This window comes from Schistocerca serialis, unplaced genomic scaffold (assembly GCF_023864345.2).
Source record: "Schistocerca serialis cubense isolate TAMUIC-IGC-003099 unplaced genomic scaffold, iqSchSeri2.2 HiC_scaffold_1265, whole genome shotgun sequence".
Classification (NCBI taxonomy): Eukaryota; Metazoa; Arthropoda; class Insecta; order Orthoptera; family Acrididae; genus Schistocerca; species Schistocerca serialis.
In genome coordinates, this window is record NW_026047475.1 from 52,713 (window position 1) to 62,534 (window position 9,822).

Below are 9,822 nucleotides of genomic sequence, written 5' to 3' on the forward strand. Positions count from 1 at the left end.
CCACTGGTTTGCAGCAAAGTGAATACCGCTAACTGTGAGCGCTGTGTTGTAGCCCCAGTGGCGCAATTGGTTAGCGCACGGTACTTATAAGGCAGTAGCCGTGAGCAATGCCGGGGTTGTGAGTTCGAGCCTCACCTGGGGCATACTTTTATTTCATAGCAGCTGTCTCTGACAGCAACAGGAGGCTAGGTTTGAGATGTATCAGCTATTTGAGTAACATAATTGTGCATTCGAGACGCTAGCTGCGTCTTCCTCGGTAGTATAGTGGTTAGTATCCCCGCCTGTCACGCGGGAGACCGGGGTTCGATTCCCCGCCGGGGAGGCACATCCGATTTTTAATTGCTGCTCTATCACTCGCCGAACTTAGTGTAGGACGTTTGCGGCTACTAGCACCATATCTCTCGCACAAGAGCACCTGTCTACAGCGCATCCTCGGTAGTATAGTGGTTAGTATCCCCGCCTGTCACGCGGGAGACCGGGGTTCGATTCCCCGCCGGGGAGGTGCGATTTTTATCTCACAAACCTGTTCGAGTGTTGCCCGTATGGGGGTCGTAAGAGCATTAACTTTGCGACCGTGGAGTGTAGTTGGTGCGAAATCTTAAAAAATGCTACATCTTAGGAAGTGGTTCTCGCATTCTTCACACTTCAGAATTACGGGGTTTGCTGTTAACGCTGAGTCAAAGCGCCCCAGCCCACGCTGTGGGCGTAATAATCGAGCTCGACGCAGTCCGCAAAATAAATAATTTTAGCAGAGCGTGGTTTCGATCCACGGACCTCTGGGTTATGGGCCCAGCACGCTTCCACTGCGCCACTCTGCTGGCTAGGCTTGCGCCCGCTCTTCGCCACGTGACGTGGGACACTTGGGAAGTGTTGTCTGCGTCGCTTTCACACGACTGTATTTAATTGCGTATCATCTCCTACAGCTCTCAGCTTGACTTGTCTCGACTTTGCTCCACTGACGCTACGCTGACGCTTGCAGGCAGCGATATTTACCACGATCGACTCGACATGCAGCTGCGAGATGCACAGGAGCAACAAAGCACTCCACGATGCGGCGACATACGAAATCCACTGCCCAGCTACGCGTCGGCAACTAACAAAATGCCGACCCTGCCAGGATTCGAACCTGGAATCTTCTGATCCGTAGTCAGACGCGTTATCCGTTGCGCCACAGGGCCAATGGCAGCACTTCTTTCTACGAGACAAGTGCAATTCGCTAAGAAACGTGTTCTCCATGGCTGAGCAAGCTCCCAAGGAAGGTACCTTTCGTGCAGCTGCGTGGCCGCAGTGCGCCTGCAGAGCTTAGAGCTTGCCACGCATCTGCTCTCGCTGTTCGACAGGTAGCAGAAGGCAAGGCGCGCGTTTTCCCGCGTTTTCTCGACGACGAGAGCCGGTTGATGTGCATGTAAGCGTAGCATATGAAACAAGAATAGCACGAAGCATTGGTAGTCAGGTGCCAAAGTCGCAGTATGGCATCAGGTGGCGATCGTATGTTTCTGTGGCCACCACTGGTTTGCAGCAAAGTGAATACCGCTAACTGAGAGCGCTGTGTTGTAGGCCCAGTGGCGCAATTGGTTAGCGCACGGTACTTATAAGGCAGTAGCCGTGAGCAATGCCGGGGTTGTGAGTTCGAGCCTCACCTGGGGCATACTTTTATTTCATAGCAGCTGTCTCTGACAGCAACAGGAGGCTAGGTTTGAGATGTATCAGCTATTTGAGTAACATAATTGTGCATTCGAGACGCTAGCTGCGTCTTCCTCGGTAGTATAGTGGTTAGTATCCCCGCCTGTCACGCGGGAGACCGGGGTTCGATTCCCCGCCGGGGAGGCACATCCGATTTTTAATTGCTGCTCTATCACTCGCCGAACTTAGTGTAGGACGTTTGCGGCTACTAGCACCATATCTCTCGCACAAGGGCACCTGTCTACAGCGCATCCTCGGTAGTATAGTGGTTAGTATCCCCGCCTGTCACGCGGGAGACCGGGGTTCGATTCCCCGCCGGGGAGGTGCGATTTTTATCTCACAAACCTGTTCGAGTGTTGCCCGTATGGGGGTCGTAAGAGCATTAACTTTGCGACCGTGGAGTGTAGTTGGTGCGAAATCTTAAAAAATGCTACATCTTAGGAAGTGGTTCTCGCATTCTTCACACTTCAGAATTACGGGGTTTGCTGTTAACGCTGAGTCAAAGCGCCCCAGCCCACGCTGTGGGCGTAATAATCGAGCTCGACGCAGTCCGCAAAATAAATAATTTTAGCAGAGCGTGGTTTCGATCCACGGACCTCTGGGTTATGGGCCCAGCACGCTTCCACTGCGCCACTCTGCTGGCTAGGCTTGCGCCCGCTCTTCGCCACGTGACGTGGGACACTTGGGAAGTGTTGTCTGCGTCGCTTTCACACGCCTGTATTTAATTGCGTATCATCTCCTACAGCTCTCAGCTTGACTTGTCTCGACTTTGCTCCACTGACGCTACGCTGACGCTTGCAGGCAGCGATATTTACCACGATCGACTCGACATGCAGCTGCGAGATGCACAGGAGCAACAAAGCACTCCACGATGCGGCGACATACGAAATCCACTGCCCAGCTACGCGTCGGCAACTAACAAAATGCCGACCCTGCCAGGATTCGAACCTGGAATCTTCTGATCCGTAGTCAGACGCGTTATCCGTTGCGCCACAGGGCCAATGGCAGCACTTCTTTCTACGAGACAAGTGCAATTCGCTAAGAAACGTGTTCTCCATGGCTGAGCAAGCTCCCAAGGAAGGTACCTTTCGTGCAGCTGCGTGGCCGCAGTGCGCCTGCAGAGCTTAGAGCTTGCCACGCATCTGCTCTCGCTGTTCGACAGGTAGCAGAAGGCAAGGCGCGCGTTTTCCCGCGTTTTCTCGACGACGAGAGCCGGTTGATGTGCATGTAAGCGTAGCATATGAAACAAGAATAGCACGAAGCATTGGTAGTCAGGTGCCAAAGTCGCAGTATGGCATCAGGTGGCGATCGTATGTTTCTGTGGCCACCACTGGTTTGCAGCAAAGTGAATACCGCTAACTGAGAGCGCTGTGTTGTAGCCCCAGTGGCGCAATTGGTTAGCGCACGGTACTTATAAGGCAGTAGCCGTGAGCAATGCCGGGGTTGTGAGTTCGAGCCTCACCTGGGGCATACTTTTATTTCATAGCAGCTGTCTCTGACAGCAACAGGAGGCTAGGTTTGAGATGTATCAGCTATTTGAGTAACATAATTGTGCATTCGAGACGCTAGCTGCGTCTTCCTCGGTAGTATAGTGGTTAGTATCCCCGCCTGTCACGCGGGAGACCGGGGTTCGATTCCCCGCCGGGGAGGCACATCCGATTTTTAATTGCTGCTCTATCACTCGCCGAACTTAGTGTAGGACGTTTGCGGCTACTAGCACCATATCTCTCGCACAAGGGCACCTGTCTACAGCGCATCCTCGGTAGTATAGTGGTTAGTATCCCCGCGTGTCACGCGGGAGACCGGGGTTCGATTCCCCGCCGGGGAGGTGCGATTTTTATCTCACAAACCTGTTCGAGTGTTGCCCGTATGGGGGTCGTAAGAGCATTAACTTTGCGACCGTGGAGTGTAGTTGGTGCGAAATCTTAAAAAATGCTACATCTTAGGAAGTGGTTCTCGCATTCTTCACACTTCAGAATTACGGGGTTTGCTGTTAACGCTGAGTCAAAGCGCCCCAGCCCACGCTGTGGGCGTAATAATCGAGCTCGAAGCAGTCCGCAAAATAAATAATTTTAGCAGAGCGTGGTTTCGATCCACGGACCTCTGGGTTATGGGCCCAGCACGCTTCCACTGCGCCACTCTGCTGGCTAGGCTTGCGCCCGCTCTTCGCCACGTGACGTGGGACACTTGGGAAGTGTTGTCTGCGTCGCTTTCACACGCCTGTATTTAATTGCGTATCATCTCCTACAGCTCTCAGCTTGACTTGTCTCGACTTTGCTCCACTGACGCTACGCTGACGCTTGCAGGCAGCGATATTTACCACGATCGACTCGACATGCAGCTGCGAGATGCACAGGAGCAACAAAGCACTCCACGATGCGGCGACATACGAAATCCACTGCCCAGCTACGCGTCGGCAACTAACAAAATGCCGACCCTGCCAGGATTCGAACCTGGAATCTTCTGATCCGTAGTCAGACGCGTTATCCGTTGCGCCACAGGGCCAATGGCAGCACTTCTTTCTACGAGACAAGTGCAATTCGCTAAGAAACGTGTTCTCCATGGCTGAGCAAGCTCCCAAGGAAGGTACCTTTCGTGCAGCTGCGTGGCCGCAGTGCGCCTGCAGAGCTTAGAGCTTGCCACGCATCTGCTCTCGCTGTTCGACAGGTAGCAGAAGGCAAGGCGCGCGTTTTCCCGCGTTTTCTCGACGACGAGAGCCGGTTGATGTGCATGTAAGCGTAGCATATGAAACAAGAATAGCACGAAGCATTGGTAGTCAGGTGCCAAAGTCGCAGTATGGCATCAGGTGGCGATCGTATGTTTCTGTGGCCACCACTGGTTTGCAGCAAAGTGAATACCGCTAACTGAGAGCGCTGTGTTGTAGCCCCAGTGGCGCAATTGGTTAGCGCACGGTACTTATAAGGCAGTAGCCGTGAGCAATGCCGGGGTTGTGAGTTCGAGCCTCACCTGGGGCATACTTTTATTTCATAGCAGCTGTCTCTGACAGCAACAGGAGGCTAGGTTTGAGATGTATCAGCTATTTGAGTAACATAATTGTGCATTCGAGACGCTAGCTGCGTCTTCCTCGGTAGTATAGTGGTTAGTATCCCCGCCTGTCACGCGGGAGACCGGGGTTCGATTCCCCGCCGGGGAGGTGCGATTTTTATCTCACAAACCTGTTCGAGTGTTGCCCGTATGGGGGTCGTAAGAGCATTAACTTTGCGACCGTGGAGTGTAGTTGGTGCGAAATCTTAAAAAATGCTACATCTTAGGAAGTGGTTCTCGCATTCTTCACACTTCAGAATTACGGGGTTTGCTGTTAACGCTGAGTCAAAGCGCCCCAGCCCACGCTGTGGGCGTAATAATCGAGCTCGACGCAGTCCGCAAAATAAATAATTTTAGCAGAGCGTGGTTTCGATCCACGGACCTCTGGGTTATGGGCCCAGCACGCTTCCACTGCGCCACTCTGCTGGCTAGGCTTGCGCCCGCTCTTCGCCACGTGACGTGGGACACTTGGGAAGTGTTGTCTGCGTCGCTTTCACACGCCTGTATTTAATTGCGTATCATCTCCTACAGCTCTCAGCTTGACTTGTCTCGACTTTGCTCGACTGACGCTACGCTGACGCTTGCAGGCAGCGATATTTACCACGATCGACTCGACATGCAGCTGCGAGATGCACAGGAGCAACAAAGCACTCCACGATGCGGCGACATACGAAATCCACTGCCCAGCTACGCGTCGGCAACTAACAAAATGCCGACCCTGCCAGGATTCGAACCTGGAATCTTCTGATCCGTAGTCAGACGCGTTATCCGTTGCGCCACAGGGCCAATGGCAGCACTTCTTTCTACGAGACAAGTGCAATTCGCTAAGAAACGTGTTCTCCATGGCTGAGCAAGCTCCCAAGGAAGGTACCTTTCGTGCAGCTGCGTGGCCGCAGTGCGCCTGCAGAGCTTAGAGCTTGCCACGCATCTGCTCTCGCTGTTCGACAGGTAGCAGAAGGCAAGGCGCGCGTTTTCCCACGTTTTCTCGACGACGAGAGCCGGTTGATGTGCATGTAAGCGTAGCATATGAAACAAGAATAGCACGAAGCATTGGTAGTCAGGTGCCAAAGTCGCAGTATGGCATCAGGTGGCGATCGTATGTTTCTGTGGCCACCACTGGTTTGCAGCAAAGTGAATACCGCTAACTGAGAGCGCTGTGTTGTAGCCCCAGTGGCGCAATTGGTTAGCGCACGGTACTTATAAGGCAGTAGCCGTGAGCAATGCCGGGGTTGTGAGTTCGAGCCTCACCTGGGGCATACTTTTATTTCATAGCAGCTGTCTCTGACAGCAACAGGAGGCTAGGTTTGAGATGTATCAGCTATTTGAGTAACATAATTGTGCATTCGAGACGCTAGCTGCGTCTTCCTCGGTAGTATAGTGGTTAGTATCCCCGCCTGTCACGCGGGAGACCGGGGTTCGATTCCCCGCCGGGGAGGCACATCCGATTTTTAATTGCTGCTCTATCACTCGCCGAACTTAGTGTAGGACGTTTGCGGCTACTAGCACCATATCTCTCGCACAAGGGCACCTGTCTACAGCGCATCCTCGGTAGTATAGTGGTTAGTATCCCCGCCTGTCACGCGGGAGACCGGGGTTCGATTCCCCGCCGGGGAGGTGCGATTTTTATCTCACAAACCTGTTCGAGTGTTGCCCGTATGGGGGTCGTAAGAGCATTAACTTTGCGATCGTGGAGTGTAGTTGGTGCGAAATCTTAAAAAATGCTACATCTTAGGAAGTGGTTCTCGCATTCTTCACACTTCAGAATTACGGGGTTTGCTGTTAACGCTGAGTCAAAGCACCCCAGCCCACGCTGTGGGCGTAATAATCGAGCTCGACGCAGTCCGCAAAATAAATAATTTTAGCAGAGCGTGGTTTCGATCCACGGACCTCTGGGTTATGGGCCCAGCACGCTTCCACTGCGCCACTCTGCTGGCTAGGCTTGCGCCCGCTCTTCGCCACGTGACGTGGGACACTTGGGAAGTGTTGTCTGCGTCGCTTTCACACGCCTGTATTTAATTGCGTATCATCTCCTACAGCTCTCAGCTTGACTTGTCTCGACTGACGCTACGCTGACGCTTGCAGGCAGCGATATTTACCACGATCGACTCGACATGCAGCTGCGAGATGCACAGGAGCAACAAAGCACTCCACGATGCGGCGACATACGAAATCCACTGCCCAGCTACGCGTCGGCAACTAACAGAATGCCGACCCTGCCAGGATTCGAACCTGGAATCTTCTGATCCGTAGTCAGACGCGTTATCCGTTGCGCCACAGGGCCAATGGCAGCACTTCTTTCTACGAGACAAGTGCAATTCGCTAAGAAACGTGTTCTCCATGGCTGAGCAAGCTCCCAAGGAAGGTACCTTTCGTGCAGTTGCGTGGCCGCAGTGCGCCTGCAGAGCTTAGAGCTTGCCACGCATCTGCTCTCGCTGTTCGACAGGTAGCAGAAGGCAAGGCGCGCGTTTTCCCGCGTTTTCTCGACGACGAGAGCCGGTTGATGTGCATGTAAGCGTAGCATATGAAACAAGAATAGCACGAAGCATTGGTAGTCAGGTGCCAAAGTCGCAGTATGGCATCAGGTGGCGATCGTATGTTTCTGTGGCCACCACTGGTTTGCAGCAAAGTGAATACCGCTAACTGAGAGCGCTGTGTTGTAGCCCCAGTGGCGCAATTGGTTAGCGCACGGTACTTATAAGGCAGTAGCCGTGAGCAATGCCGGGGTTGTGAGTTCGAGCCTCACCTGGGGCATACTTTTATTTCATAGCAGCTGTCTCTGACAGCAACAGGAGGCTAGGTTTGAGATGTATCAGCTATTTGAGTAACATAATTGTGCATTCGAGACGCTAGCTGCGTCTTCCTCGGTAGTATAGTGGTTAGTATCCCCGCCTGTCACGCGGGAGACCGGGGTTCGATTCCCCGCCGGGGAGGTGCGATTTTTATCTCACAAACCTGTTCGAGTGTTGCCCGTATGGGGGTCGTAAGAGCATTAACTTTGCGACCGTGGAGTGTAGTTGGTGCGAAATCTTAAAAAATGCTACATCTTAGGAAGTGGTTCTCGCATTCTTCACACTTCAGAATTACGGGGTTTGCTGTTAACGCTGAGTCAAAGCACCCCAGCCCACGCTGTGGGCGTAATAATAGAGCTCGACGCAGTCCGCAAAATAAATAATTTTAGCAGAGCGTGGTTTCGATCCACGGACCTCTGGGTTATGGGCCCAGCACGCTCCCACTGCGCCACTCTGCTGTCTAGGCTTGCGCCCGCTCTTCGCCACGTGACGTGGGACACTTGGGAAGTGTTGTCTGCGTCGCTTTCACACGCCTGTATTTAATTGCGTATCATCTCCTACAGCTCTCAGCTTGACTTGTCTCGACTGACGCTACGCTGACGCTTGCAGGCAGCGATATTTACCACGATCGACTCGACATGCAGCTGCGAGATGCACAGGAGCAACAAAGCACTCCACGATGCGGCGACATACGAAATCCACTGCCCAGCTACGCGTCGGCAACTAACAGAATGCCGACCCTGCCAGGATTCGAACCTGGAATCTTCTGATCCGTAGTCAGACGCGTTATCCGTTGCGCCACAGGGCCAATGGCAGCACTTCTTTCTACGAGACAAGTGCAATTCGCTAAGAAACGTGTTCTCCATGGCTGAGCAAGCTCCCAAGGAAGGTACCTTTCGTGCAGCTGCGTGGCCGCAGTGCGCCTGCAGAGCTTAGAGCTTGCCACGCATCTGCTCTCGCTGTTCGACAGGTAGCAGAAGGCAAGGCGCGCGTTTTCCCGCGTTTTCTCGACGACGAGAGCCGGTTGATGTGCATGTAAGCGTAGCATATGAAACAAGAATAGCACGAAGCATTGGTAGTCAGGTGCCAAAGTCGCAGTATGGCATCAGGTGGCGATCGTATGTTTCTGTGGCCACCACTGGTTTGCAGCAAAGTGAATACCGCTAACTGAGAGCGCTGTGTTGTAGCCCCAGTGGCGCAATTGGTTAGCGCACGGTACTTATAAGGCAGTAGCCGTGAGCAATGCCGGGGTTGTGAGTTCGAGCCTCACCTGGGGCATACTTTTATTTCATAGCAGCTGTCTCTGACAGCAACAGGAGGCTAGGTTTGAGATGTATCAGCTATTTGAGTAACATAATTGTGCATTCGAGACGCTAGCTGCGTCTTCCTCGGTAGTATAGTGGTTAGTATCCCCGCCTGTCACGCGGGAGACCGGGGTTCGATTCCCCGCCGGGGAGGTGCGATTTTTATCTCACAAACCTGTTCGAGTGTTGCCCGTATGGGGGTCGTAAGAGCATTAACTTTGCGATCGTGGAGTGTAGTTGGTGCGAAATCTTAAAAAATGCTACATCTTAGGAAGTGGTTCTCGCATTCTTCACACTTCAGAATTACGGGGTTTGCTGTTAACGCTGAGTCAAAGCACCCCAGCCCACGCTGTGGGCGTAATAATAGAGCTCGACGCAGTCCGCAAAATAAATAATTTTAGCAGAGCGTGGTTTCGATCCACGGACCTCTGGGTTATGGGCCCAGCACGCTCCCACTGCGCCACTCTGCTGTCTAGGCTTGCGCCCGCTCTTCGCCACGTGACGTGGGACACTTGGGAAGTGTTGTCTGCGTCGCTTTCACACGCCTGTATTTAATTGCGTATCATCTCCTACAGCTCTCAGCTTGACTTGTCTCGACTGACGCTACGCTGACGCTTGCAGGCAGCGATATTTACCACGATCGACTCGACATGCAGCTGCGAGATGCACAGGAGCAACAAAGCACTCCACGATGCGGCGACATACGAAATCCACTGCCCAGCTACGCGTCGGCAACTAACAGAATGCCGACCCTGCCAGGATTCGAACCTGGAATCTTCTGATCCGTAGTCAGACGCGTTATCCGTTGCGCCACAGGGCCAATGGCAGCACTTCTTTCTACGAGACAAGTGCAATTCGCTAAGAAACGTGTTCTCCATGGCTGAGCAAGCTCCCAAGGAAGGTACCTTTCGTGCAGCTGCGTGGCCGCAGTGCGCCTGCAGAGCTTAGAGCTTGCCACGCATCTGCTCTCGCTGTTCGACAGGTAGCAGAAGGCAAGGCGC

General features: G+C 53.2%; 32 non-coding genes across 32 annotated transcripts; 18 read left to right on the plus strand and 14 right to left on the minus strand.

The window, feature by feature from the left end:
* The first annotated feature begins 51 nt into the window (after positions 1-51).
* Positions 52-143, plus strand: Trnai-uau (transfer RNA isoleucine (anticodon UAU)). The gene is given in 2 exon segments: positions 52-89; positions 108-143. It is a non-coding gene; the product is annotated as a tRNA-Ile (tRNA).
* A 107-nt stretch (positions 144-250) lies between these two features.
* Trnad-guc (transfer RNA aspartic acid (anticodon GUC)) lies at positions 251-322 on the plus strand. Its single transcript has one exon. It is a non-coding gene; the product is annotated as a tRNA-Asp (tRNA).
* Positions 323-429: 107 nt separating this feature from the next.
* Positions 430-501, plus strand: Trnad-guc (transfer RNA aspartic acid (anticodon GUC)). The gene has a single exon. It is a non-coding gene; the product is annotated as a tRNA-Asp (tRNA).
* A 245-nt stretch (positions 502-746) lies between these two features.
* Positions 747-818, minus strand: Trnam-cau (transfer RNA methionine (anticodon CAU)). Its single transcript has one exon. It is a non-coding gene; the product is annotated as a tRNA-Met (tRNA).
* Positions 819-1,105: 287 nt separating this feature from the next.
* Positions 1,106-1,178, minus strand: Trnar-acg (transfer RNA arginine (anticodon ACG)). The gene has a single exon. It is a non-coding gene; the product is annotated as a tRNA-Arg (tRNA).
* A 378-nt stretch (positions 1,179-1,556) lies between these two features.
* Positions 1,557-1,648, plus strand: Trnai-uau (transfer RNA isoleucine (anticodon UAU)). The gene is given in 2 exon segments: positions 1,557-1,594; positions 1,613-1,648. It is a non-coding gene; the product is annotated as a tRNA-Ile (tRNA).
* A 107-nt stretch (positions 1,649-1,755) lies between these two features.
* On the plus strand, positions 1,756-1,827 carry Trnad-guc (transfer RNA aspartic acid (anticodon GUC)). Its single transcript has one exon. It is a non-coding gene; the product is annotated as a tRNA-Asp (tRNA).
* A 107-nt stretch (positions 1,828-1,934) lies between these two features.
* Positions 1,935-2,006, plus strand: Trnad-guc (transfer RNA aspartic acid (anticodon GUC)). The gene has a single exon. It is a non-coding gene; the product is annotated as a tRNA-Asp (tRNA).
* A 245-nt stretch (positions 2,007-2,251) lies between these two features.
* On the minus strand, positions 2,252-2,323 carry Trnam-cau (transfer RNA methionine (anticodon CAU)). The gene has a single exon. It is a non-coding gene; the product is annotated as a tRNA-Met (tRNA).
* Positions 2,324-2,610: 287 nt separating this feature from the next.
* Positions 2,611-2,683, minus strand: Trnar-acg (transfer RNA arginine (anticodon ACG)). Its single transcript has one exon. It is a non-coding gene; the product is annotated as a tRNA-Arg (tRNA).
* A 378-nt stretch (positions 2,684-3,061) lies between these two features.
* Positions 3,062-3,153, plus strand: Trnai-uau (transfer RNA isoleucine (anticodon UAU)). Its single transcript is given in 2 exon segments — positions 3,062-3,099; positions 3,118-3,153. It is a non-coding gene; the product is annotated as a tRNA-Ile (tRNA).
* Positions 3,154-3,260: 107 nt separating this feature from the next.
* On the plus strand, positions 3,261-3,332 carry Trnad-guc (transfer RNA aspartic acid (anticodon GUC)). The gene has a single exon. It is a non-coding gene; the product is annotated as a tRNA-Asp (tRNA).
* A 107-nt stretch (positions 3,333-3,439) lies between these two features.
* Trnad-guc (transfer RNA aspartic acid (anticodon GUC)) lies at positions 3,440-3,511 on the plus strand. Its single transcript has one exon. It is a non-coding gene; the product is annotated as a tRNA-Asp (tRNA).
* Positions 3,512-3,756: 245 nt separating this feature from the next.
* Trnam-cau (transfer RNA methionine (anticodon CAU)) lies at positions 3,757-3,828 on the minus strand. The gene has a single exon. It is a non-coding gene; the product is annotated as a tRNA-Met (tRNA).
* Positions 3,829-4,115: 287 nt separating this feature from the next.
* Trnar-acg (transfer RNA arginine (anticodon ACG)) lies at positions 4,116-4,188 on the minus strand. The gene has a single exon. It is a non-coding gene; the product is annotated as a tRNA-Arg (tRNA).
* A 378-nt stretch (positions 4,189-4,566) lies between these two features.
* Positions 4,567-4,658, plus strand: Trnai-uau (transfer RNA isoleucine (anticodon UAU)). Its single transcript is given in 2 exon segments — positions 4,567-4,604; positions 4,623-4,658. It is a non-coding gene; the product is annotated as a tRNA-Ile (tRNA).
* A 107-nt stretch (positions 4,659-4,765) lies between these two features.
* Positions 4,766-4,837, plus strand: Trnad-guc (transfer RNA aspartic acid (anticodon GUC)). The gene has a single exon. It is a non-coding gene; the product is annotated as a tRNA-Asp (tRNA).
* A 245-nt stretch (positions 4,838-5,082) lies between these two features.
* Trnam-cau (transfer RNA methionine (anticodon CAU)) lies at positions 5,083-5,154 on the minus strand. The gene has a single exon. It is a non-coding gene; the product is annotated as a tRNA-Met (tRNA).
* Positions 5,155-5,441: 287 nt separating this feature from the next.
* Positions 5,442-5,514, minus strand: Trnar-acg (transfer RNA arginine (anticodon ACG)). Its single transcript has one exon. It is a non-coding gene; the product is annotated as a tRNA-Arg (tRNA).
* Positions 5,515-5,892: 378 nt separating this feature from the next.
* Positions 5,893-5,984, plus strand: Trnai-uau (transfer RNA isoleucine (anticodon UAU)). The gene is given in 2 exon segments: positions 5,893-5,930; positions 5,949-5,984. It is a non-coding gene; the product is annotated as a tRNA-Ile (tRNA).
* A 107-nt stretch (positions 5,985-6,091) lies between these two features.
* On the plus strand, positions 6,092-6,163 carry Trnad-guc (transfer RNA aspartic acid (anticodon GUC)). The gene has a single exon. It is a non-coding gene; the product is annotated as a tRNA-Asp (tRNA).
* A 107-nt stretch (positions 6,164-6,270) lies between these two features.
* Trnad-guc (transfer RNA aspartic acid (anticodon GUC)) lies at positions 6,271-6,342 on the plus strand. Its single transcript has one exon. It is a non-coding gene; the product is annotated as a tRNA-Asp (tRNA).
* A 245-nt stretch (positions 6,343-6,587) lies between these two features.
* On the minus strand, positions 6,588-6,659 carry Trnam-cau (transfer RNA methionine (anticodon CAU)). The gene has a single exon. It is a non-coding gene; the product is annotated as a tRNA-Met (tRNA).
* Positions 6,660-6,936: 277 nt separating this feature from the next.
* Positions 6,937-7,009, minus strand: Trnar-acg (transfer RNA arginine (anticodon ACG)). The gene has a single exon. It is a non-coding gene; the product is annotated as a tRNA-Arg (tRNA).
* Positions 7,010-7,387: 378 nt separating this feature from the next.
* On the plus strand, positions 7,388-7,479 carry Trnai-uau (transfer RNA isoleucine (anticodon UAU)). The gene is given in 2 exon segments: positions 7,388-7,425; positions 7,444-7,479. It is a non-coding gene; the product is annotated as a tRNA-Ile (tRNA).
* Positions 7,480-7,586: 107 nt separating this feature from the next.
* On the plus strand, positions 7,587-7,658 carry Trnad-guc (transfer RNA aspartic acid (anticodon GUC)). Its single transcript has one exon. It is a non-coding gene; the product is annotated as a tRNA-Asp (tRNA).
* Positions 7,659-7,903: 245 nt separating this feature from the next.
* Trnam-cau (transfer RNA methionine (anticodon CAU)) lies at positions 7,904-7,975 on the minus strand. Its single transcript has one exon. It is a non-coding gene; the product is annotated as a tRNA-Met (tRNA).
* Positions 7,976-8,252: 277 nt separating this feature from the next.
* Positions 8,253-8,325, minus strand: Trnar-acg (transfer RNA arginine (anticodon ACG)). The gene has a single exon. It is a non-coding gene; the product is annotated as a tRNA-Arg (tRNA).
* A 378-nt stretch (positions 8,326-8,703) lies between these two features.
* Positions 8,704-8,795, plus strand: Trnai-uau (transfer RNA isoleucine (anticodon UAU)). Its single transcript is given in 2 exon segments — positions 8,704-8,741; positions 8,760-8,795. It is a non-coding gene; the product is annotated as a tRNA-Ile (tRNA).
* Positions 8,796-8,902: 107 nt separating this feature from the next.
* On the plus strand, positions 8,903-8,974 carry Trnad-guc (transfer RNA aspartic acid (anticodon GUC)). Its single transcript has one exon. It is a non-coding gene; the product is annotated as a tRNA-Asp (tRNA).
* Positions 8,975-9,219: 245 nt separating this feature from the next.
* Trnam-cau (transfer RNA methionine (anticodon CAU)) lies at positions 9,220-9,291 on the minus strand. Its single transcript has one exon. It is a non-coding gene; the product is annotated as a tRNA-Met (tRNA).
* Positions 9,292-9,568: 277 nt separating this feature from the next.
* Positions 9,569-9,641, minus strand: Trnar-acg (transfer RNA arginine (anticodon ACG)). Its single transcript has one exon. It is a non-coding gene; the product is annotated as a tRNA-Arg (tRNA).
* Positions 9,642-9,822: the final 181 nt, after the last annotated feature.